This window comes from Salvelinus sp. IW2-2015, linkage group LG19 (assembly GCF_002910315.2).
Source record: "Salvelinus sp. IW2-2015 linkage group LG19, ASM291031v2, whole genome shotgun sequence".
Lineage (NCBI taxonomy): Eukaryota > Metazoa > Chordata > Actinopteri > Salmoniformes > Salmonidae > Salvelinus > Salvelinus sp. IW2-2015.
This window is the reverse complement of record NC_036859.1, coordinates 26,349,100-26,372,504: the sequence shown is the minus strand read 5'-3', so window position 1 is coordinate 26,372,504 and position 23,405 is coordinate 26,349,100. Positions and strand designations below refer to the sequence as shown.

At 41.5% G+C, this 23,405-nt stretch overlaps 1 protein-coding gene and 1 non-coding gene across 3 annotated transcripts in view; one reads left to right on the top strand and one right to left on the bottom strand.

The window, feature by feature from the left end:
- LOC111979445 (ephrin type-B receptor 1) overlaps positions 1-23,405 on the top strand; it is a 482,851-nt gene that overhangs the window by 290,429 nt on the left and 169,017 nt on the right. The gene's annotated exons all lie outside the window — the stretch shown is intronic.
- On the bottom strand, positions 671-747 carry trnat-ugu (transfer RNA threonine (anticodon UGU)). The gene has a single exon. It is a non-coding gene; the product is annotated as a tRNA-Thr (tRNA).

Sequence of the window (23,405 nt, the reverse complement as noted above, 5' to 3'; positions counted from 1 at the left end):
GTCAATTGATGGTCACATAAGGAAATCATAAACCCCCCCCCCCCCAGCCACATCAAATGATGGGTCACATTAGGAAAATGCTAAAACCCCCCCCCCCACCACATCTAGCTTAAATTGATGGTCACATTAAGAAATGCTATAATCCCCCCCCACCCCCCCCCCCCCCCAGCCACATCTAGCTAAATTGATGGGTCACAATTAGAAATTGCTATTAACCCCCCCCCACCCCTCTCTTTCTCATCTATAAAACTTCCATCCACTCATCTTAGTCAAAAAAAAAGCATCACATAAAAAGCAAAAAAAATACTTATAACCTCCCCCCTTCATAGTTAACCACAATCTAGACTAAATTAAATAAAATAGATACACATCTATTAAGACCACTGCAAACTCAGGAAAAGACAGAAGAAAACAGCAAACAACAATGCAAAATAAATGTAAGGACATCAAGGACAACTAAAATCATAACAGCAATGCCAACTGTATATGTTTGTGTGCATGTCTGGCATTATTACATGTATGTGTGTGTTCTTGTATGCGTTTATTTGAATGAGAGTGTGTGTATATGCATGTGTACAAACACCTGCACGACATTTTACATTTACAGTCATTTAGCTGACGCTCTTATCCAGAGCGACTTACAAATTGGAAAGTTCATACATTTTCATCCTGGTCCCCCCGTGGGGAATGAACCCACAACCCTGGCGTTACAAGCGCCATGCTCTACCAACTGAGCCACACGGGACCACGTGTGGCTCATCCTCATTAGCCTCCCTCAGTCCATCCCATCTATCTCTGCTGGCCACCCACTTCGGGTTTCTACGCAACACATATCTTTCAACTATGCTGTGTTGTTTAACGTGCAATTTCAATCTATCGAATCGAATAGAATCCACATATTGCGAGTTGAAGAGAAATACTTTTACTAAGAGTATTAGTATATTAGTAATTGACTGACAGTCTCTCCAGATCTCCTAACAGTACTATTTCTAGGGTCAATTTTAGATCAATTTTAGATCAATGCTATGCGTTTTCAACCATTCCTAAACCTGAGACCAGAAACAGGCTACCTGAGGGCAATACCAAAAATAAATGGTCTATTGATTCTGTATCCTCACAACAAAATCTGCAGAGCTTCGATGATTTTATGCCCCAAATATTCAACATTTTGTTGGTGGCAAGAATTCTATACAATAATTTTAGCTGAAAAGCACGAAGTATTGAATCTTGCGATGTTTTATATATCAACCATGGAACATCAAAAATCTCTTCCCAACTATTTTGCAATCTGTATGGCACAGTTTTCAACATCCTGGTCCTCAAATGAAACTGGTATACTTTCCCATTTATGCTATTTTTATTCCTCCACCAGTTTTGAGCCTTTATATTGGGCAGACAAACTAGTTCCCTACCTCCTCCCGCTGCCACCTGCCTCCTCCATTTTTGGGGTAATGCTGTAATCAATTGGTTGTACTCTTGGATTGAGCAGACCTTCCCATACAAATCTGATAACTCCATGAACTCTACCATTCCAAATTACAATATMATTTAAGAACAAAATACCCTTTTCAAGCACCGTTCCCATAAATACACATATTTTATCAACCAGCACATTTGAGTTCAGCCATAATATTTGTTGAAATATTTGTTCTATCTTTTCAGGGGGATGAAATTGAAATTGTAGCCAGCTCTGCAATGCTTGTTTGAAAAAGAGATTTACTTTGAAAAAAATAATCATTTTCAAATACAGCTAATCCCCTCGTTTAATCGCGTGGGGGTTACGTTTCCGAAAATGGACCCGCGATAAGTGAAATCCGCGAAATAGATTTTTTTTTTTTTTTTACAGATAGCAACTATTAATGTATACAAATACAGTGACCACGTGTTAGGCCGTTTCACTGCTCTTCAGACTGGGCCCGCTGCATCCTGACTAGCCGCTCTGGCAGTGGTTATTATGGTTTAGGAGAATGTTCGAAATTACAAGATAATTTGGCCAACTTAATGTAAATTTGCCAAGCTGTTTTTATGTACGTACCACATAACTGCACGAGACGACACAAAATGATAGCACAATTCGTAGCATGTTTTGATACAAGAAGCGGCAGTGAGTTTTTAGCGAATCAGAATGCAGGCACAATGCACCAAAAAAAAAAAAACATGGCATTATGAAAATCCGCGAATAGCGATACCGAGATAAGTGAATCGCGAAGTGGCGAGGATCACTGTAATCGAAAATGAACATGCAATCTGCACAAAGGCAAAAAAGCCCAATTCCAGGAAACTAGGCGTATGTCGCAAGTCACGACATCACAGGAGAGCTGTTTGTACGTAAATTTTTTATTTTTATCAAAATGCCTTCTCGAACATGTGAACTTTCATGTGCCTTAATATCAAACTTGTATGCCATCTGTAAATACTGTGGCAAAGAAGGGGGTCGAGTGATAAATGGCAGATATGTGAGAGCAGAACTAATAAACGGGCTCTGCCCGATCACAAAAATGGCCACCCCGATCAGAACTACAGATCACAAAATGGCGACTGCCAGAAGCAAGTCCCAGAAGCAAGGGGAACCCTCAGAAGTGGAGCCGACACACAGATAAAGGGTCAAGAAAAACCAGGAAGAGGAAGAGAGGGCTGGAAGGATCTATGAACCGTAGAGAAAAGACAATAGATGTGGCTGGATTACCGTGTATGAGCTGGACTGTTTTGGACTACTGTGGCGTTTGGACCTGGACCTAACGAGAACCCGATTCGTGTACCGAACCCTGCTATCCTTGACCTTGCCTACGACCTGGGTGGACCAGGACGGAGAAACAAACACACAGGTACTGTCCTGTTCGAAAGAACTCTCATTCTGGGGTAATTTGGTGACAGTTTCCCACTTAATTTGTGACAAACGCTCATAACCTTGAAGAGGTTTGCCACAATACGAATAAAATTGTTAAATTACGAGCCTAGTTGGTTTAGCMACAGAAAAAGTGAGCAACCTTCCCGCTAGCCATGATTGGCTGAGATAATGAGTGGGCTGGACATGCCGAGAGATCGGTCGGCCATATAGCATGCGTCTGTCTATTGGAGCTGGTCGGTATGTCTAGGTAATCATGTCAAACGCGGCTTTTCATTTTTTTTTTATTGTGTCGTAAAACTGCATAAACCTAACGTGAAGTTAAAGTGTACTGTTAGCTAGCTAACGTTAGCTGGCTGGCTCGCTGTGTATGCTCACCACTTTATGGAGGACCGAGTTTTGAAATCAGTGGAATTCGAGTATGATAGCTAAGGAAATGGAGAAAACACCAGTCTGGATTACATCGTGCATGGAATCAGACAGGATGTATACTGGTAAGATAGTCTAGCTAGCTACATTTCCAGATATTACACGTTTCTAATTTTGACAAAGTGATTTAATTTCAAGTGTACTGTTAGCTAGCTAACGTTAGCTGGGTGGGTTGCTGGCTAACATTATGTGTATGATCTTATTCCTCGTACCTCAGACACATTTGCTTGACTAGTTATAGCCATATAAACTGGTTGGTTAGCTACCTCCAGATTCATGCAGGGTAGTAGCAGCATGAGTTATGATTTTGGTCCATGGTTTAGCTACTTAGCTAGCTAGCTACATGTCTTAACAAATWCTCCACTTTGACAAAGTATTTTCATTTCATGTGAGTGTTYTGTTAGCTGGCTGGCTCACTAACTAACATTACGTCATGCTTTAGGATTCATTGTTTACCTAGCTAGCTATCTAGCTACATTTCTTAACAAAATACTCTCGTTTTAGTGTGCCAGAGCGCAGAATAACTGCTCAATTTGTTTACGCTCAACGCGCGTTGAATATGTCCGGTGTCAGTAAACGTCGGCAACAAAGCATAATTCAATTGTTGCCAGCAGCACTGTTACAGTCACCAAAGCTCTGGATAACATGAAAACGGCCTAACCAGCTCTGCTAGGGGGAGTAAAATGTTCAGTGTGCGGTGTTCTCTCATTATGTGTCTGGAAGTAGCTAGCCAATTAGCTTGGGTGCTTGACTGTCGTTGTGAGGTCAGAGCTTTCGGACATCTCTACTCCTTGAATGCGAAACGCTCTGAATTAAAGAATGGACAATCTGACAGCACAGTTGAAGTCACCAACACTCTGGATAACATACTGTAACAGCCTAACCGGCTCTGCTAGGGCGAGTAATGTTCAGTGAGCTGTTCTCTTTCTCTTAGATGTCTGGAAGTAGCTGGCAAGTTAGAACAGAACGCTCGGATCAATCCTTAAAGAGATGGGTGGGGCTAAGGCTTAAGAGGGTGTGAACAATGCTGATTGGGTGTAGACAAAGAAGGGCTCTCCAACAGTTGTACCAAAACATTGAAAGATGGTTTTCTCAAAAGTGAGTTTACAAGTTGATCAACATTCAAAACAGAATTACTTTCCCATTGTTTCCTCGAATGCAGTGTATGATATACCATTTTGTAGCTCTGAGTCTCTACTTKTATCCAATGTAAAAAACAGAAATTCAAATGTTGCTACAAGACCGAATCCAGGTGGTGAGTCACATCTTTCGAAAACAGCGCGGTAGAAAGGACTATCAAAACACACTGAGCAGCTCACATTATAGACAGAAGCAGGCTACATGGCAGACCAATCCAAMCTCATCTCCCGGCTTGTCCAGCCCATCCATTATCTCAGCCAATCATTGCTAGCGGGAAGGTTCCTCACTTTTTCCGTGGCTAAACCAACAAGGCTCGTAATTTAACAATTGTATTTATATTTATGGGTGAAATACAAGTTTGTTATTATGGAACATGAAAGTTCACAATTTCCAAAAGGCATTTCTGCCAAATAAATGTTTACGTTTAAATGCCTCTCCAGTGAAGTAGTGACGTGCGACATTAGTGACGTTTCCTGAAACAAGTCACACTTGTGACCGACGGCTCAATTCGGTCTTATGTAGCAACATTTTCAATTGTGTTTTTTACATTGGATAAAAGTAGAGACTAGAGACTAGAGCTAGAAAATTGACTAAAGTAGAGACTAGAGCTAGAAAATTGTATATCATACACTACAGTCGAGGAACAATGGGAAATTAATTATATTTAAAAGTTGATAAACTTGTAACCCCACTTTTGAGAAAATAGACCTTGAATATTTTGGTATCCAGAGTTCTTCTTTGTCTACACCCATTTATCATCATTCACACCCTCTTAAGCCCATCTCTTTACGGATTCACACGTGAGGCAATGTGCTAAACAGTGAGTATGGTGCTTCTACACCTGCATTACTAGCTGTTTGGGGTTTTAGGCTGGGTGTCTGTACAGCACTTCGAGATATTAGCTGATGATATTAGCTGATGTACGAAGGGCTATATAAAATAAAATTGATTGATTGATTGATTGGTAGTGTACAACCAAAGATTTCAAGACTAAAGGCAGGTTTATACTATGTCTATTGACATGTCTGTATTCAGTTGTCACAGTGACATCATGAACATTCTATTGTCGTCCGATATCAAACTTGTCATTGTCGTCATGAAAAAGTACAACACAAAAACAACAGGCTGCATAACATCAGCAGTATGGTGGTCCAAAATAGCATAACTGGTGTATTTTTACACCAATAAACCCATCTGTTGAAAAATAAATGTAGTATTTGTTAAAGTAGCAAACCAGGCAACTAAAAGTAACTTTCATTATTTCATTATTACAGGAAAATGAACAACGTCATTATTAACAAGTTAATGGTGAGCTAATGTGATGAAATACAAGCAGGGCGTTTAGAACTTTAGAACACTGTCTCGTTGGCCTAACGTTATGTCCTAATCTGATTTTGGTGCAGGTCATGTTGCTCTTCACATTACCGTCTCTGGTAAACCCACATTATATCAAATAAAATCAAAGTTTATTTGTCACATGCACAGGATACAGACGGTGTAAATGGTACAGTGAAATTATTACTTGCATAGGGGAGTGTTTTGTTAATAAGACATGTAGCTAGCTAGATAGCTAAACAATTAACCATAATCCCAACTCCTAGTGTTACTACCCTGCATGAATCTACAGGTAGCTAAAGCTAACCAACTAGCTAGGTTCATTGTTAGCTAGCTAGCTAACATTAGGCTATAACTAACAATTTAAGTGGTTCTGAGATATGAATAATATTACTACACAGATCATACACGTAACGCTACTGAGCCAGCCAGTTAACATTCGCTGGCTAGGCAACAGTACGCTTTAACTTGCAATGAAAACAACATTCTGACAAAATTAGAAACGTATAATATCTGAAAATGTAGCTAGTTAGACTCTGACCTGTATACATGGATGGATGCTTCTCCCTCTCTGTCACTGATGCCATGGTTGCCCTTAGTTTGAAGATGTAATCCGGAGACAGATGTTTTATACAACAGCCTTTTATTCAACAGCCTGTTTTATACAACAGTGTTCTCTTTTTGACTTCTTCCAAATGTGCAATCAAATGCCTGAATGGTCTCCATCTCCTTATCTATCATACTCTGCTTCCACTGGGCATCCCACTGATTTCAAAACTCGGTCCTCCAGAAAGTGGAGAGCTTTAGCAACACTTTTGCAGTTATTCATGATATCTTTCAAAAAAGAGGCTTTAGAAAGGATTACCTAAACATGCTAAGCTGCTCATAAAATAAGGGAATTTGTGTTTAAATGTCAATGCCCCTGTTTTTAAATCATATTTGTTAAAAGTTGTGTGAATTTAAGCTAAATCCAGACAAACTTGGCTTACAAGTTTGTTATTAAGGCACATGAAAGTTCACATGTTCCAGAAGGCATTTTGATTAACAAAAAAATTACGTTCAAATGGTTCTCCTGTGAAGTAGTGACACGCGACAATCGCCTAGTTTCCTGAAACTACTCACATTTGGAGAAACAAAAAACAGATTGAGAATCAAGCCCCCCCCCCCACACACACACACACACATTCAGTGTCTGATTTTGAACACCCTTTTCTGTGTTGCTGCACATGGACTTTCACACTGCGCACTCTCTCTCTCTCTCTATCTCTCTCTGTGTGTACAGTATGCTTTTAACAGGGGTCTCTGCTCTCAGCCAGGCCACCTTTAAACCCAATTATAAAGCCTTCTGACTCTTCCTGTACTCTCCCCATTACTGGGCTACAGAAAGGCCATGGCGACACGGAAAAATGGGAGAGCGGGAGAAAGAGAGAGAAAGGACGGAAGAGAGAATAAAAGGAGAGAAAGACTGAAAGAAACAAAAGGCCCTCAATAGGCTGAATAGAGGAATCGCGGAGGGCAGCAGTGTGTCCCAAACAAAGCAAGAGAATAGAGCCCCAGACATAGACTGGGACCACACATTATAATGACCCCCCCCCCACACACACACACATACACACACGTGCACACACAGCTCACTAATGCAGGGTCAGTCTCTAATGATGCACACATGAATCCTGCACCTCCACTCGACACAATAAAGAGAAACCACATATGGAGTTGTTGTCATACTCTATGGATAGACAGATCCTCCTCTGTCAGTTCTTTCACTCTCTCACTCTCCTTTTCTCTGTCATGTTTCCCCTCTTCTTATCTGACTCCCTAACTTCCATTTATTCATCTCWATACGGTTACCTTTTCACTCTCCCTCTTCTTCTTTCAATTCTACTCGCCTCATCCAACTTTCTCAAGACGCCACATAGTTCATGAACCTTGCGGAAGCTAAAACTTGACCCCCACTTAGTTAGACCCGTTTCCCATACATACCCAGACCCTACTCCTGCGCTCTCTCCCTGTCTAACTGAGCCAATATTTTTGACTAGTCCATCCCAATGTCCCTCTGCAATCATCATCCCTTTGATTGACTCAGCACAAAGGCTTCACTTTTCCCCCTGTTTTTAAAGCTTCTCACTTGGTCTAGAGTCTGTTCTCAACTTGACTAATTGTTGAAAAGATTATTGCTTCCATCAATGTAATTGTCTGCATCATTTCTAATCCCTTATACCTTTTTTTGGTAAATATACACAGTTGAAGTGGGAAGTTTACATACACTTAGGTTGGAGTCATTAAAACTCGTTTTTCAACCACTCCACACATTTCTTGTTAACAAACTATGGTTTTGGCAAGTCGGTTAGGACATCTACTTTGTGCATGACACAAGTAATTTTTCCAACAATTGTTTACAGACAGATTATTTCACTTATAATTCACTATATCACACTTCCAGTGGGTCAGAAGTTTACATACACTAAGTTGACTGTGCCTTTAAACTGCTTGGAAAATTCCATAAAATGATGTCATGGCTTTAGAAGCTTYWGATAGGTTAATTTACATAATTTGAGTCAATTGGAGGTGTACCTGTGGATATATTTCAAAGCCTACCTTCAAACTCAGTGCCTCTTTGCTTGACATAATGGGAAAATCAAAAGAAATCAGCCAAGACCTCAGAAAGAAAATTGTAGACCTCCACAAGTCTGGTTCATCCTTGGCAGCAATTTCCAAATGMCTGAAGGTACCAAGTTCCTCTGTACAAACAATAGTACGAAAGTCTAAACACCATGGGACCACGCAGCCGTCATAGACGCGTTCTGTCTCCTAGAGATGAACGTACTTTGGTGCGAAAAGTGCAAATCAATTCCAGAACAACAGCAAAGGACCTTGTGAAGATGCTGAAGGAAACAGGTACAAAAGTATCTATATCCACAGTAAAAATAGGCCTATATCGACATAACCTGAAAGGCCGCTCAGCATGGAAGAAGCCACTGCTCCAAAACCACCATAAAAAAGCCAGACTACGGTTTGCAACTGCACATGGGGMCAAAGAGCGTACTTTTTGCAGAAATGTCCTCTGGTCTGATGAAACAAAAATAGAACTGTTTGGCCATAATGACCATCGTTATGTTTGGAGGAAAAAGGGCGAGGCTTGTAAGCCGAAGAACACCATCCCAACCTTGAAGCACGGGGGGTGGCAGCATCATGTTGTGAGGGTGCTTTCCTGCAGTAGGGACTGGTGCACTTCACAAAATAGATGGCATCATGAGGTAGGAAAATTATGTGGATATATTGAAGCAACATCTCAAGACATCAGTCAGGAAGTTAAAGCTTGGTCGCAAATGGGTCTTCCAAATGGACAATGACCCAAAGCATACTTCCAAAGTTGTGGCAAAACTGCTTAAGGACAACAAAGTCAAGGTATTGGAGTGCCCATCACAAAGCCCTGACCTTAATCCAATAGAAGATTTGTGGGCAGAACTGAAAAAGTGTGCAAGGAGGCCTAAAACCTGACTCAGTTACACCAGCCCTGTCARAGGAATGGGCCAAAATTCACCCAATTTWTTGTGGAAGGCTACCCGACACGTTTGACCCAAGTTAAACAATTTAAAGGCAATGCTACCAAATACGAATTGAGTGTATGTAAACTTCTGACTCACTGGGAATGTGATGAAAGAAATAAAGCTGAAAGAAATGTTTCTCTGTACTATTATTCTGACATTTCACATTCTTAAAATAAAGTGGTGATCCTAACTGACCTAAAACAGGGAATTTTTACTAGGATTAAATGTCAGGAATTGTGAAAAACTGAGTTTAAATGTATTTGGCTAAGGTGTATGTAAACATCCGACGTCAACTGTACACGTAATACACATATGCGTACATATACAGATATATACATACTTTTTTTTWGAATATACCTTTATTATTCCCCCGCAAACCCTACCACCCTTCCCCCAATTGGAGTAAACTAATAAACAATAACACTTAGGCTTCTACCTTCAGTTTATACATCTTATACACATTATACAGACACAATCTATTTTACAATAGTTGTATTTTGTTTGTTTTTAAGTCCTTCCTCTATTTCTGATGTCCATCCAGTTTKATTTYTATTTTTAMCTGTGCTATTTCACAAGATTTCTGAACATATGTACATTTTACAGACCCCGTATGTTTTACATTGGTTATCTTGTTATTAGTCCCACCCTTCAGCTCCATTCAACCTCTCCCACCTATCGCTTAACCTGTTTGTGATAGCCCCCCCCCTTTCTCAATTTCCGCCTGAAAACATACCCTAATCTAACTGCTTGTAGCTCAGGCCTAGAAGGAAGGATATGCATATTCTTGGTATCATTTGAAAGAAACATTCTGAAGTTTGTGAAATGTGAATTGAATGTAGGAGAATATAACACAATAGATCTGGTAAGAAAATACAAGGAAATCAACAGACGTTTTTTGTTATTTACTGTTGTTGCATCTTTAAAAATCAACAAGAAAGGCAAACATTCATTATGATACTGGGATCATTTCAAATCAGAACATAAGTAGGCAACAGTATTTGACCAAAGTTTCAGATGGATACCTTCAGGAATGAGTGAGGTACATGCCATTGAGCATGAAGTCAACCAGGTGTCCCTCGCACGTTTCCCAAATGTACCCAGTGGCCGAATTGGTACAATGATACAATTATATTATTATATATTTTTTTTAATTTCACCTTTATTTAACCAGTAGGCAAATTGAGAACACGTCTCATTTACAATTGCGACCTGGCCAAGATAAAGCAAAGCAGTTCGACAATACAACAACACATAGTTACACATGGAGTAAAACAAACATACAGTCAATAATACAGTGAAAAATAAGTCTATATACAATATGAGCAAGTGAGTGAAAGGGAGGGAAGGCAAACAAAATATATATATAAATAAATAAAAATATAAAAAGGCCATGGTGGCGAAGTAAATACAATATAGCAAGTAAAAAAAAAAGTAGAGTAGAGATAGTAGAGATAGAAAAAGTAGAGATAGAAATAATGGGGTAACTAAATAACTATATACAAAATACAAAACAATTATTCTAACATACCCCCAAAAATATATATTTGAAAAATTCAAGAAAAAAATCATGAATATTAAAAAAAAATAAAAAAAAATAACAAGGGTAACTATTTACACTTCAATGTTCAATCATGTGAAGACTCTCAGTCCTCTACACAATGTTGCGCTCCTGATACCATATCCCATAGCAGTCTCTCTCTGGTGTGAAACAGAGGTCACAGCACAGGTGGTGCAGGTGACAGGGGRCTTCTTATGGCACAGTGCACAACGAAGCTGCCCTACTGAGCCCCTTTTTCCCTGAGGCACATCCCTGCCTGCAATGGTGAACTTCAGCATGTGCGTACCGCTGGTTGGAGCAGAAGGGACAGAGGTAGAGGGGACAGAAGGTGCTACAGTGTTCTTGCTGTAGTTAGCAAGCTCCTGGATGAGCTGCTCCCTAAAGGCTAGCTGTGAGATGGGGGGCTGTCCACAGTTCTTGGCCATTTCCTTCTGGAGGATGAAGGAATTCACCACAGCAATGTCAATAAAATGATAAAACAAAGTTTTGTACCATTTCATGGTTTTGTGAAGAACATTGTAGTATCCTATCAGCGCATCCGATAGGTCTACACCTCCCATGCTCTTATTGTAATCCTTCACAGCAGCTGGAATGGGGACATTTCTGGTGGTCCAAGCGCCTGTAGGACCTTTCAAACGTCGAACAACGTGATCCCCACCGAAGGAATAGTGGAGCACATGACTACTTCTCTCGTGTCCATCCACTTCACAAAGAGCAAACCATCTTCACGGATCCATCTCATGGTACCCCGCTCAGCCCGCTTAGGCATGTCGTTCACCCTGGTTTTTGGAAAGCCCACTCTGTTGATCCGAATGGTGCCACAGGCCCACATCTCCAGCTTCCTCAGGTCTGTGAACAGGGTAGGGCTTGTGTAGAAGTTGTYTACAAATAGTTTGTAGCCCTTCCCCAGCAGCTGGAAATCTAATAACTGCATCAGAGTCATAACTGAGTCCCTTACCGCTCGCACAAGTGTTCTTCCCCTCATAGACAAAAAAATTGCACKTGTATGCACACGCAGAATCGGCCAAAACAAACAGCTTGTAACCCCATTTTGTCGGTTTGTTACGCATGTACTGTTTTAGGCCAATTCTGGCCTTTGAGGCTACCATTCTCTCATCTATGGAAAGGTTCTGGGCGGGGTGAAAATATGTCTTGCATGCCTCAACGATATCGTGGTAGAGAGGTTTAATCTTGCAGAGCTTATCAAACCCTGCCGTACCTCGTTTCGTCTCGTTGTCCTTAACACCATCCATTTGGGATTTCTATTTGCCATATATTTTTCATCTGTGCTGTGATGCTTCACAAAAGTACTGAACCTTTCTATTCTCATAGCTTCTACAGATTGTGAATTAAAAATAAACATTTTTGTAAAAATAATAATTCGATTATTGATTGATTGACTATGGCTTTTCAAATCACCCAGTATTGCTATCTGCAGCGTTAGTTCTAGGCAAATGTTGCAATTATTCAGCCATTCCTGGACCTGTGACTAAAAACGAGCTACATATAGCCAATACCAAAATAAATTATCTAATGACTCTGCATCCTCACAGCAAAATCTGCAGAGCTGGGAAGATTGTATCCCCTATATACAGTGGGGCAAAAAATATTAAGTCAGCCACCAATTGTGCAAGTTCTCCACTTAAAAAGATGAGAGGCCTGTAATTTTCATCATAGGTACACTTCACATATGACAGACTAATGAGAAAAAAAAATCCAGAAAATCACATTGTAGGATTTTTAATGAATTTATTTGCAATTATGGTGGAAAATAAGTATTTGTCACCTACAAACAAGCAAGATTTCTGGCTCTCACAGACCCGTAACTTCTTCTTTAAGAGGCTCCTCGTCCTCCACTCGTTACCTGTATTAATTGCACCTGTACTTGATTTATCAGATAAAAGAACCTGTCCACAACCTCAAACAGTACACTCCAAACTCCACTATGGCCAAGACCAAAGAGCTGTCCAAGGACACCAGAAACAAAATGAGACCTGCACCAGGCTGGGAAGACTGAATCTGCAATAGGTAACAGCTTGGTTTGAAGAAATCAACTGTGGAGCAATTATTAGGAAATGGAAGACATACAAGACCACTGATTATCTCCCTCGATCTGGCTCCACGCAAGATCTCACCACGTGGGTCAAAATACACAATAACGTGAGCAAAATCCAGAAACCACACAGGACTAGTGAATGACCTGCAGAGAGCTGGGACCAAAGTACAAAGCCTACCATCAGTACACACACACACGCCAGGACTCAAATCTTGCAGTTGCAAGACGTGTCCCCCCCTGCTTAAGCCAGTACATGTCCAGGCCCGTCTGAAGTTTGCTAGATAGCATTTGGATGAATCCAGAAGAAGATTGGAGAATTCATATGGTCAGATGAAACCAAAATATAACTTTTTGGTAAAAACTCAACTCGTCGTGCTTGGAGGACAAAGAATGCTGAGTTGCATCCAAAGAAACACCATACCTACTGTGAAGCATGGGTGGAAACATCATGCTTTGGGCTGTTTTCTGCAAAGGGACCGAACGACTGATCCGTGTAAAGGAAAGAATGAATGCCATGTATCGTGAGATTTTGAGTGAAAACCTCCTTCCATCAGCAAGAGGCATTGAAGATGAACGTGGCTGGGTCTTTCAGCATGACAATGATCCCAAACACACTGCCCGGGCAACAAAGGAGTGGCTTCGTAAGAAGCATTTCAAGGTCCTGGAGTGGCCTAGCCAGTCTCCAGATCTCAACCCCATAGAAACTTTGGAGGGAGTTGAAAGTCCGTGTCCAGCAACAGCCCCAAAACATCACTCTCGAGAGGATCTGCATGGAGGAATGGGCCAAAATACCAGCAACAGTGTGTGAAAACCTTGTGAAGACTTACAGAAAACATTTGACCTCATTGCCAACAAAGGGTATATAACAAAGTATTGAGAAACTTTTGTTATTGACCAAATACTTATTTTCCACCATAATTTGCAAATAAATAAATTAAAAATCCTACAATGTGATTTTCTGGAATATTTTTTCTCATTTTGTCTGTCATAGTTGAAGTTTACCTWTGATGAAAATTACAGGCCTCTCATCTTTTTAAGTGGGAGAACTTGCACAATTGTTGGCTGACTAAATACTTTTTTGCCCCACTGTATAACATTATATTGGTTGCAAGAATTGTGTATCGTAATTTAAATTGAAAAATTTGAAGTTTTGATTCCGGCGTTGTTTTGCGTATCAATTCATAAACCATGTGCCATGGAATGGGTACATCAAATCTCTTCCCAACTATTTTGCAATTTACTCCCTGGTCTCTTACTCTCATTCCTCTTTTCACATCTTACACTCAATTCAATTCAAGGGGCTTTATTGGCATGGGAAACATATGTTAACATTGCCAAAGCAAATGAGGTAGATAATATACAAAAGTGAAATAAACAATAAAAATKAACAGTAAACATTACACTCACAGAAGTTCCAAAAGAATAAAGACATTACAAATGTCATATTATGTATATTTAAATACAGTGTTGTAACAATGTACAAATGGTTAAAGTACAAAAGGGAAAATTAACAAGTATAAAAATGGGTTGTATTTACAATGGTGTTTGTTCTTCACTGGTTGACCTTTTCTTGTGGCAACGGGTCACAAATCSTGCTGCTGTGATGGCACACTGGCACACTCTCTTAGCCCCTTACTCTTACTCTTTCTCACTCTTACCTCTCTTTCTAACCCCTCTCTCTATGTCCATGGCCTTGTCCCATCCCTCTCCCGGTGTCCCTGTCCTGCTACTCCTAATTAGCCGACGGTAACTGTGTGCTGTATGGGGGATAATGGCTCAAGGGGCCAGTCAGAGAGAGAGAGGGGGCAGGGGTGGGTGGACATGGGGACGCAAAGGACCCCAAAGCTGCTCCAGATGGCAGGGGCTCTGGTCACTTTGCCTCCAGCGCCCTCGTTGTCGCCCCCGGTGTCACCCCTGTTGTCACCCCTGTTGGCATAACACAAAGACCCAGGATGAAGAGGGCCTGTAGAGGGGCCACAGAGAGAGACCTTACCCTCTCTCCCTTTACCTTTCAACCGTCTCTATCAATATTCCCTCTWCTCAAATTCACCCCACTTCCTGTTACTAAGCCAATATGTTATATTAGCCCTGAGTGGAGCTAATTTCCCTTTGGCTTAGGAAGTAGGTCTGTAAGTCACTAAGTCTTGTAGTCATGAATCTTCTCTAGCCTGGTCTACAGAGGCTACTGAGGGGCTGTTGGGGGTGTTATCTAGTTGTTTCACAGGACACACACACACACACGCCACACACCACACAGGCACACACACACACACTCCCAATCACCACAGTTTGAACTTTACATGTGCTCAATTTCCGCATGTAATTGTGTTTGCTGTAATTCCCATGTAGGCTACAGCTCTACAGGCTTCACCATAGTTCTACTTCATGCTCCTTTAGCCTGTGTGATTACCCACATAGTGAAGAATTACATCCGTATAATTCATGTCATGACACCGACCGTAATCCCGGACCAACTTGTACCCCCTACACTAATTGTCGGAGTCATATCTAACACAATCTCAACCCTCTATGTAATGTGATACAATATGTAATTATACAGCAATTAAGGTGCCTTCTCCTCAAGCAGAAAGTGCTAACTATGTGTATGTGGTTAGGCTGTGTAATTGCACAATCCTGTTGACAGTAAACCTGGCCCTTAGCTTTCAGGGTGACGGCACACTGTTTTTTTAATGGAGAATGAGTATATCTTTAGTATTCACTTAAGAGTGGATTCAGTGGAGGAGGTAGAAAGACAGACAGACAGACAGACAGACAGACAGACAGACAGACAGACAGACAGACCGAACAGAAGCGCAAACACACACACACACACACAGACAACTGGCGTATGAAGCTGAAACGGCCATTCACGACCCAATGTTATACAATTGACCAGAGCCCTGTTCCAAGGACCCCGTGCTGGGGCCGCCTTCAAAGAACTCCCGCCGGAAAAGAGACGGTTGGAATGTTGAATTGCCTTGACTCTGAGCGCGGATGAGGAGGAGAGGAGGAGGAAAAGCAGAGGGAGAGATGGAGTGATCCTCACTTTGAGCACTTTGTGGTCTTTGACTGTCTTTGTGCTGACTTTTTTTACAGGGTTCCCACACTGTCTGGGAGACAGCATCTTATCAGGGGCACACAGGAATTAGCATAGCCGCAAGACTGCCTGTCAAAGTGTGTGTGTGTGTGTGTGTGTGTGTGTGTGTGTGTGTGTGTGTGTGTGTGTGTGCGTGTGTGTGTGTTTGGAACAGAAAGTCTGTCTTTCAAAGCTACATCTGTTGGGGCAACACAACTTTAATGAGAGCTCCTGTCTGTCTGTCTGTCTGTTTGTCAGATAAAACCTAATCAAGTCTGCTATGCTCTCAGACATCCTATTTTCTCTACTGGTGATTTACACCAGACTATTCTTCTGTGTTAGGGCCAGTACACTTTGTTCTTACCTGTCAGAGTCTATTTGACACCTCTTTCACTTCTGTCTGTCTGACAAGCAGTGAGAGAGTGGACAGAAATGTTCTGAAGGTAGCTACATTGTCAGAGTGGATGCCTACACTCTTAGAAAAAAAGGTGCTATCTAGAACCTAAAACGGATCTTTGGCTGTCTCCATAGAAGAACCCTTTCAAGAACCCTTTCCACAGAGAGTTTTACATGGAACCCAAGAGGGTTCTACCTGGAACCAAAAAGGGTTTCCTATGGGGACAGCCAAATAACCAGTTTGGAACTATTTTTCTGAGTGTAGAGAAATGCTTTCCAAATTATGGTAAGGGAGCCTATTAGATTTTGACCAGCCGCTCTTGTTGGTGAGGGATGGGTTTTGTCTAGAAACAAAGTTTTTAGTTGTATTTCTCTGACAAAGACAAATGAATTAGCAAAGTTTCAACCGGACCAAAAATAATGGGCATGTCTTCCTTAAGCCATTTTGTAGGCGTGGAATCATTTGAATGATTAAAAACAGTCATTTTTGAAAGAGGAGAGAGACATGCCATATCAGATTGTATTACTGTAGTTAGATCAGTGGTTGGCAGTGGATAATAATGTCTGAATAATATCAGATTGTATTACTGTAGTTAGATCAGTGGTTGGCAAGTGGTTTAATAATGTCTGAATAATATCAGATTGTATTACTGTAGTTAGATCAGTGGTTGGCAGTGGATAATAATGTCTGAATAATATCAGATTGTATTACTCCAGGGATAGTTAGAACAGTGGAGAATGATGTCTTATTAATATCAGATTGTATTACTCCAGGGATAGTTAGATCAGTGGAGAATGATGTCTAACTCATTTAAGTCCTAGATGGCCATTTGACACACACACACACACACACACACACACACACACACACACACACACACACACACACACACCTTAACCTTAACCTTAACCTTAACCTTAACCTTAACCTTAACCTTAACCTTAACCTTAACCTTTATCTGTTCAGTTTATATTTATCTGGCTGAGCCTACTGATGTCCTGTCACACGACTCACACTTGCAAACATGATTTAGAGTACCTCTGTGTGTGTGTGTGTGTGTGTGTTTCTCACCCACTGTTTGACATACAATACACTAGCAAATCTTGTATCACTCCCCTTCTCCTCCTCTTCTCCCTCTCCTCATCCTCATCTCTTCCCTATTTCCCCTGTCTTCCCCCTCTCTCCTATGTTCTACCCAGCATCGGTATAGCAGAGTAACAATAGATGTATTAGAGTAATGCAGACTGCTTCTCTGACCCTCCCAGTCAATATGCTGCTCARTAGCCCAATGCTTTCTGAATGACTAGCACCCCCTGAGAACGCCAACATGTCCACTTAAAGGCCACCCCTCCACACACCCTTTAAACCCATTTCTGGCCCCTCTCCCTTCTGGTCCCTTTCACCTCCCGACCGTCCCTCTAGCCCTCCTTCAACCCCCCACCCCCGACTCCCACCCCTCCTAGTCCTAATCTTAAAATGGAAAGGAAAACGTTTTGAATGTGAGTAATTTGACAGGGAAAAATCTGCTTGAAAATAGAGGCTGTCTGGGGCTGGCCTTTTCCTTCTCTCTACACCTCCACTCCTCCCCTCATTCCCCTACCCTCCATTTGGAGCACCCGGGCTGAGGGCTAATTGTGGCGTGGAGAGGGGGAACACTGCCATAAGATGAGAGAGGAAGGAGAGGAGGAGGCGGAGCAGAAAGGAAAAGGATGGGAAGGAGGGGAAGTGGCTTACACATTATTTTACATTTGTTACAACCTTTTCTGTAGTGTTTTAGCCTATAATAACTACATGGTAATTATAGTATTGCATAGTACAGTGAATAGCAATATTGGTACGTTCAGGTTGCCATACCAAATAAAAGTCAAAGTGCATTATGGGAATGCAAATGTCAATTCATTATGTTATTAAACTTGATGCTAAACAGCATGGCTGCGTCTTTTTTACGCGAATATAGCACATTTTCCATCTCGCTGTGAGACATACAGAGAGTGTTTGTGTTGATAATTCATGTATTTCCAATCAAAATCCAGTATAGTGGGGCTACTAGAGCATATACTGTATGTGTGTCTTTCTGATATTGGAGCCTGTAACGTTTGCTCCCGCTCCTCCTCTGGTGCTCGAGGTGGCAAAGCTGCCCATCATTACACACACCTGTCACCATCGTTACTCCACACCAGCGCTTCATCGGACTCACATGGACTCCATCACATCATTGGTTGCGTCCCCTAAATCTGTTACTTCCTCAGTTTCATTCCTGTGTCTGCAWTGATGTTGTTTTGTTTCTCTTGTCCAGACGCTGTTCTTGTTTAGTTTCATGTGTAATTATTATTAAATGATCACCCTGTAGTTGCTTTCCATCTCCCAGTGTCTGTGGTTACGGAACCGTTACAGAGCCATGGAGCAATACACTTTTTAGCATTTACTTTTACACATTTACCATGTGTACAAGTGAATCTTTGAACTGAAAGTGGTTGCCCCAGTAACTAATGCTGGGGTCAAATGAGATTACGCTACTGATCTAAGCTTACACTCCTTGATCTGCAAGATTGTAGGTTAGCTGTGTGTGTGCGTGTGCGTCTTGCGTGCGTGCGTGCATGCGTGCGTGCGTGCGTGCAATATAGTTTGTGTAGGTGTGTGCGGGTTTTCGTGTGTGTGTGTGTGTGTGTGTGTGTGTGTGTGTGTGTGTGTGTGTGTGTGTGTGTGTGTGTGTGTGTGTGTGTTTGTGCAACATTACCTGGGAGCATTAATGTGATTAGTAATGTGCTTGGCCTGACCCCGTCCTGGTGGTACCATGCAGGCTGTAAGCTCCTGTGCGGAAAAGCCTATCACTCAGTCTCTATACACACACGCACGCACACACACACAGACACATACACAAACTGCCCCATAACACCTTAATTCAGTGTGAAAGCAATTGGGTCTGGGACCTTGGATCAATAGCCCCGGCCAGGAGAGCCAGGGGCAGCTAGCCAGGGGGAACATCTCTGGCCCGGCCCAGCTATAATACATTTAGACCCACCATCGATTCAGTGATGGAAATACAAAGAACAGACCCACTCAACCGTACAGGTATTTTAGTGTGTGTTTGCATGTGTAAAAGGGTGAGAGATAGACTACGTTTGTGTGTGAGTGTGTGTGTGGAGCAGTGTTGACCGGTGTGTGTGGGTGTGTGTGCATGCATACGTGTGTGTATGCATGCAAACGTGTGTGTGTGTGCATGTGTTTGTGTGTTTGTGTATGTGTGATATGATTTATTTTGGAGCCATCTGTGGTAAAGTGGGAATGGCATTTAATCTAGCACCGCTGAGACGGAGCCAAGGAAAAAACTCAAATATGTCCTAGTCGGGGGAAAGGTGTGTGCAGGTCTTCATAATATGTGTGTGTGATTTGTTTATGTCAGGGTGTGTGTGGTTGTGTTTATGTGTGCTTATAAGTTTTAATGTGCACACAAGTGTATGTGCCTGCTGTTTTTCAGGATGTGTGTGTATATGTGTGTTAGGACTGTGACAGTCATGTAATTTTGGATGACGGTAATTGACCAGACAATTGACCATGGTCTCTGCATTAACTGTTAAAATACCCCAAAATACAATAAAATAATAATATCATATTTTTGTGCTACATTTTTTCTGCCATAGAAATAGAATGAATAGAATGGGCATCCCATTCAAGTCACTGATGGCATAATGGGTGGACTGGCGGCCATTGCGAGTGTACCCATACAGTTGTTGTAACGATTCTCGTCTGGTGAAGGAGAAGAGGACCAAAATGCAGCGTGTTAAGTGTTCGTCATAATATAATTGAAACTGAACACTACACAAAAGTAACAACGAGGAGAAAACGAAACCGTTCTGCAAGGTGAACAGACACTAAAASAGAAAATAAACACCCACAACCAAAATGKGGAAAACATGCTACCTAAGTATGATTCTCAATCAGAGACAATGATCGACCACTGCCTCTGATTGAGAACCATACCAGGCCAAACACAGAAATACAATACCATAGAAAAAAGAACATAGACTACCCACCCCAACTAACCTAACACAAAGACATAAAAAAGGAACTAAGGTCAGAACGTGACAGTTGTAGGATCTTAATTTGATCATGCTTTTGTTACTGAGAATTTTCCTGCAAAGCAGGAAATGCAAACTTGTGGTATATTTGAGTTTTAAAAAGGCCTTTGTAATTTCCACTTTTAAATTTCGGACTTTTCGGACGAAATTTTTGCCTTAAAAATGTTTTATCAACATCCTACAAAAATGTTAAATTTATTATAATCCACATAATAATACATTTCCTGTTCCTTCAGGATTATTTCCGTGCTGTAGCAAACTGGATCAAATTAAGATCCCACATCTGTAGGTGCGAAGCAGGAAGTGATTGCATCACATTACCAGGCAGCCATTGCGAGTGTACGTATGAGTTTACCAGTCAAATTGCCTGGGTTAGAGGTTCCAAGCCCATTCTATTCATTATATTTCTATGTGTGATGCGGCTGTATAGTGGGGGGTGTTGCCTAGGCAACCGAAGACTAGTTTATTGCAACACATTGCTTGCTTCACCAAGGAGCAACAAAGTTTCATCAAGATGTTAAGAGTCTATGTTACCGCACAAACGGAATCAACCACACGAATGCAATGCCGTCCCGTCTTCAGTAAAACATTTTTTTTATGGTTATGATGTTTTTTGTTTATTTCATGACGGTCTTCATCCATAACCGTCGGTTACACGGTTATATGGTGTCTGTGTGTCTGTATGTCCATGCATTGATGCATTGGCCCATATGTTTGTTTGTGTTCTGTTTCTATGAATTCTAAAGTGTGATGGTATGGTCACACTTTATTTGGATAGTCCCATATAGATGATCTACCGACAGTCATACTATCAACATACCACGTTATATGTTGATAAACAACTGTTTGCTGAGGTTACGGGTACATGCTGACTAGACCAGGCTCCGCATGTGTATGTTGATTTTGTCCATTCACACCAGACGCGATCAGGACACGCAGGTTGAAATATCAAAACCAACTCTAAACCTACTATATTAATTTGGGGACAGGTCGAAACACATGAAACATTCATGCACGTTTAGCTGGCWGAAATGATTGAAAAACATGTATGTATAAATGCATTTTACAATGCTCGCGCACACAACACAGGCGGTGTGGTCCGCATGTTAGGGATCGGGTATGGGTTAAGTTTAGGGTTAGGATAAGGATTAAGGTTAGATCTAGTGTTAGGATAGTTAGTTGAAATGTTGTTGACAGTTATTTAACATCTACTGAACATCTACAAACCATCTGGGACTATCCAAAAACAGTGTTACCGAAGGTACAAATAGCAGTATGTTGTCGTGGAAATTCATACTGAGAGAGACTTTGTCATTTCTTCAAACAATCGTCTTTATTTAATATTGATTAATTACTGCAATAATGAGACTGGTCGACCCCAACAMACGGTCAGTGTTGGACCGAGTAACCTAATCTTTACACAAATGCAGAGTTCTTTATGTAGCTGACACTAAGAAGGCTTTGTCATKGTTGGTTCCACCCCTCCCATGCAGACCAAGGGGCATCATAAGCCACTCTGGGTTCATCCGGGCGTTATTTGCCCGGGGTTGTTGTCTTAACCCCACCCTGGCTTAGTTTCCAAGTTGGAAGGATGATTTTGGGATTGTTCTACTCCTAAGCTATCCATAGTAAAACATATTCTTGTCTATGTAATGCAGTCTTTAACTAATTTGTCAGCTCCAGCCATCTCTAGTGACCATACACCCAGATTAGCTGCAGGGAACTAGAGTGGTGACCATAAAAACACAGACACTAGTAGGACAGAAATGTCWTACAATTAGTTAAATATGAATCGTTAAACATTAATATCAAATAGAGCAGGTAAATACGTAATTTTTCTATCACAATGTACATGCAAGTGTGTTTCCGTGTGCGAGTCTCACTGCATCTATACTCTATCAGTGCGTGTTTTGTGTACATCCTTTACATATGTGTGTTTCTTGGTATGTGAGAGCAAACATGTTAATGTGTTCTTCTTCTATATGCATGCAGTTGTTTCTGTGTATGTAGGTGTGTGTATCCATGTGTGTGTGATCTGCGTGTCACTGGCAGGTCACGTCACAGTATGGTGTGTGTGTGATGGCACTGTGTGTGTGTGTGTAGCATGCTTATGACGGTCACTCTCAGGTCACACAGCGGGTTGCTGCTATGCTTGGGTGTGTGTAGGTGTGTGTAGGTGTGCGTGTGTATAGTGTTTGTCTGACGGTCACTTTCGGGTCACAGCGCTGTGGGTGATGGCTCGCTGTGGATACTGATTGTGTGTGTGTGTGTGTGTAAGTCTGTGTGTGTGTGTGTGTGTGTGTGTGTGTGAAAAGACCAGATGGTTGGGGTGTCGACTCAGTGCCAACTAAAGGGAAAGGGGAAGCACACAGATCTACAGTGTGGTGTGTGGATGCACCACGGAAATGACTCAGACACTTATATCTTATTCCAGTTCTTCTTCTCTACAAACAGAAAGAAAACAAAAAGAACTGGGAAAAACTAAACGGAGAAAACAGAATTCGGGAAAAAAACAAATGGAGCTGGATTAGGCATAAAGCCCTTTAGGGCCCTTAACTCACTCCTTTGAAATGTTAAAGGTACCAAAGTTGGTGCACATATTCTGACCATACAAAAGTAGTGTGCTATTTTCTTCTAGTGTTGATGCGATATTTTCTGACCCCATTTCAAAAGTTCCAGTCTTGAGATTAGATGTAAAATGTGCGTTAATGGAATGCAATTTTCTTTTTCTTCCACTGATGCCATAAGAACTCTCACATATGAAGTGTATGCGTGTGGGTGAGTGTGTGGGTGACCTTGTGCTTTTGTGTGTATGTGTGTACGTCATGTGTGCGTGCCCGTGTGTACTGTACAGTAGATGCCCTGTAGCGCTCCAAGCATGTGTGCCATGTCCCAGGGTATCAGTTTATCACTGGAACAACAGCAGTCTGGTCACTGGA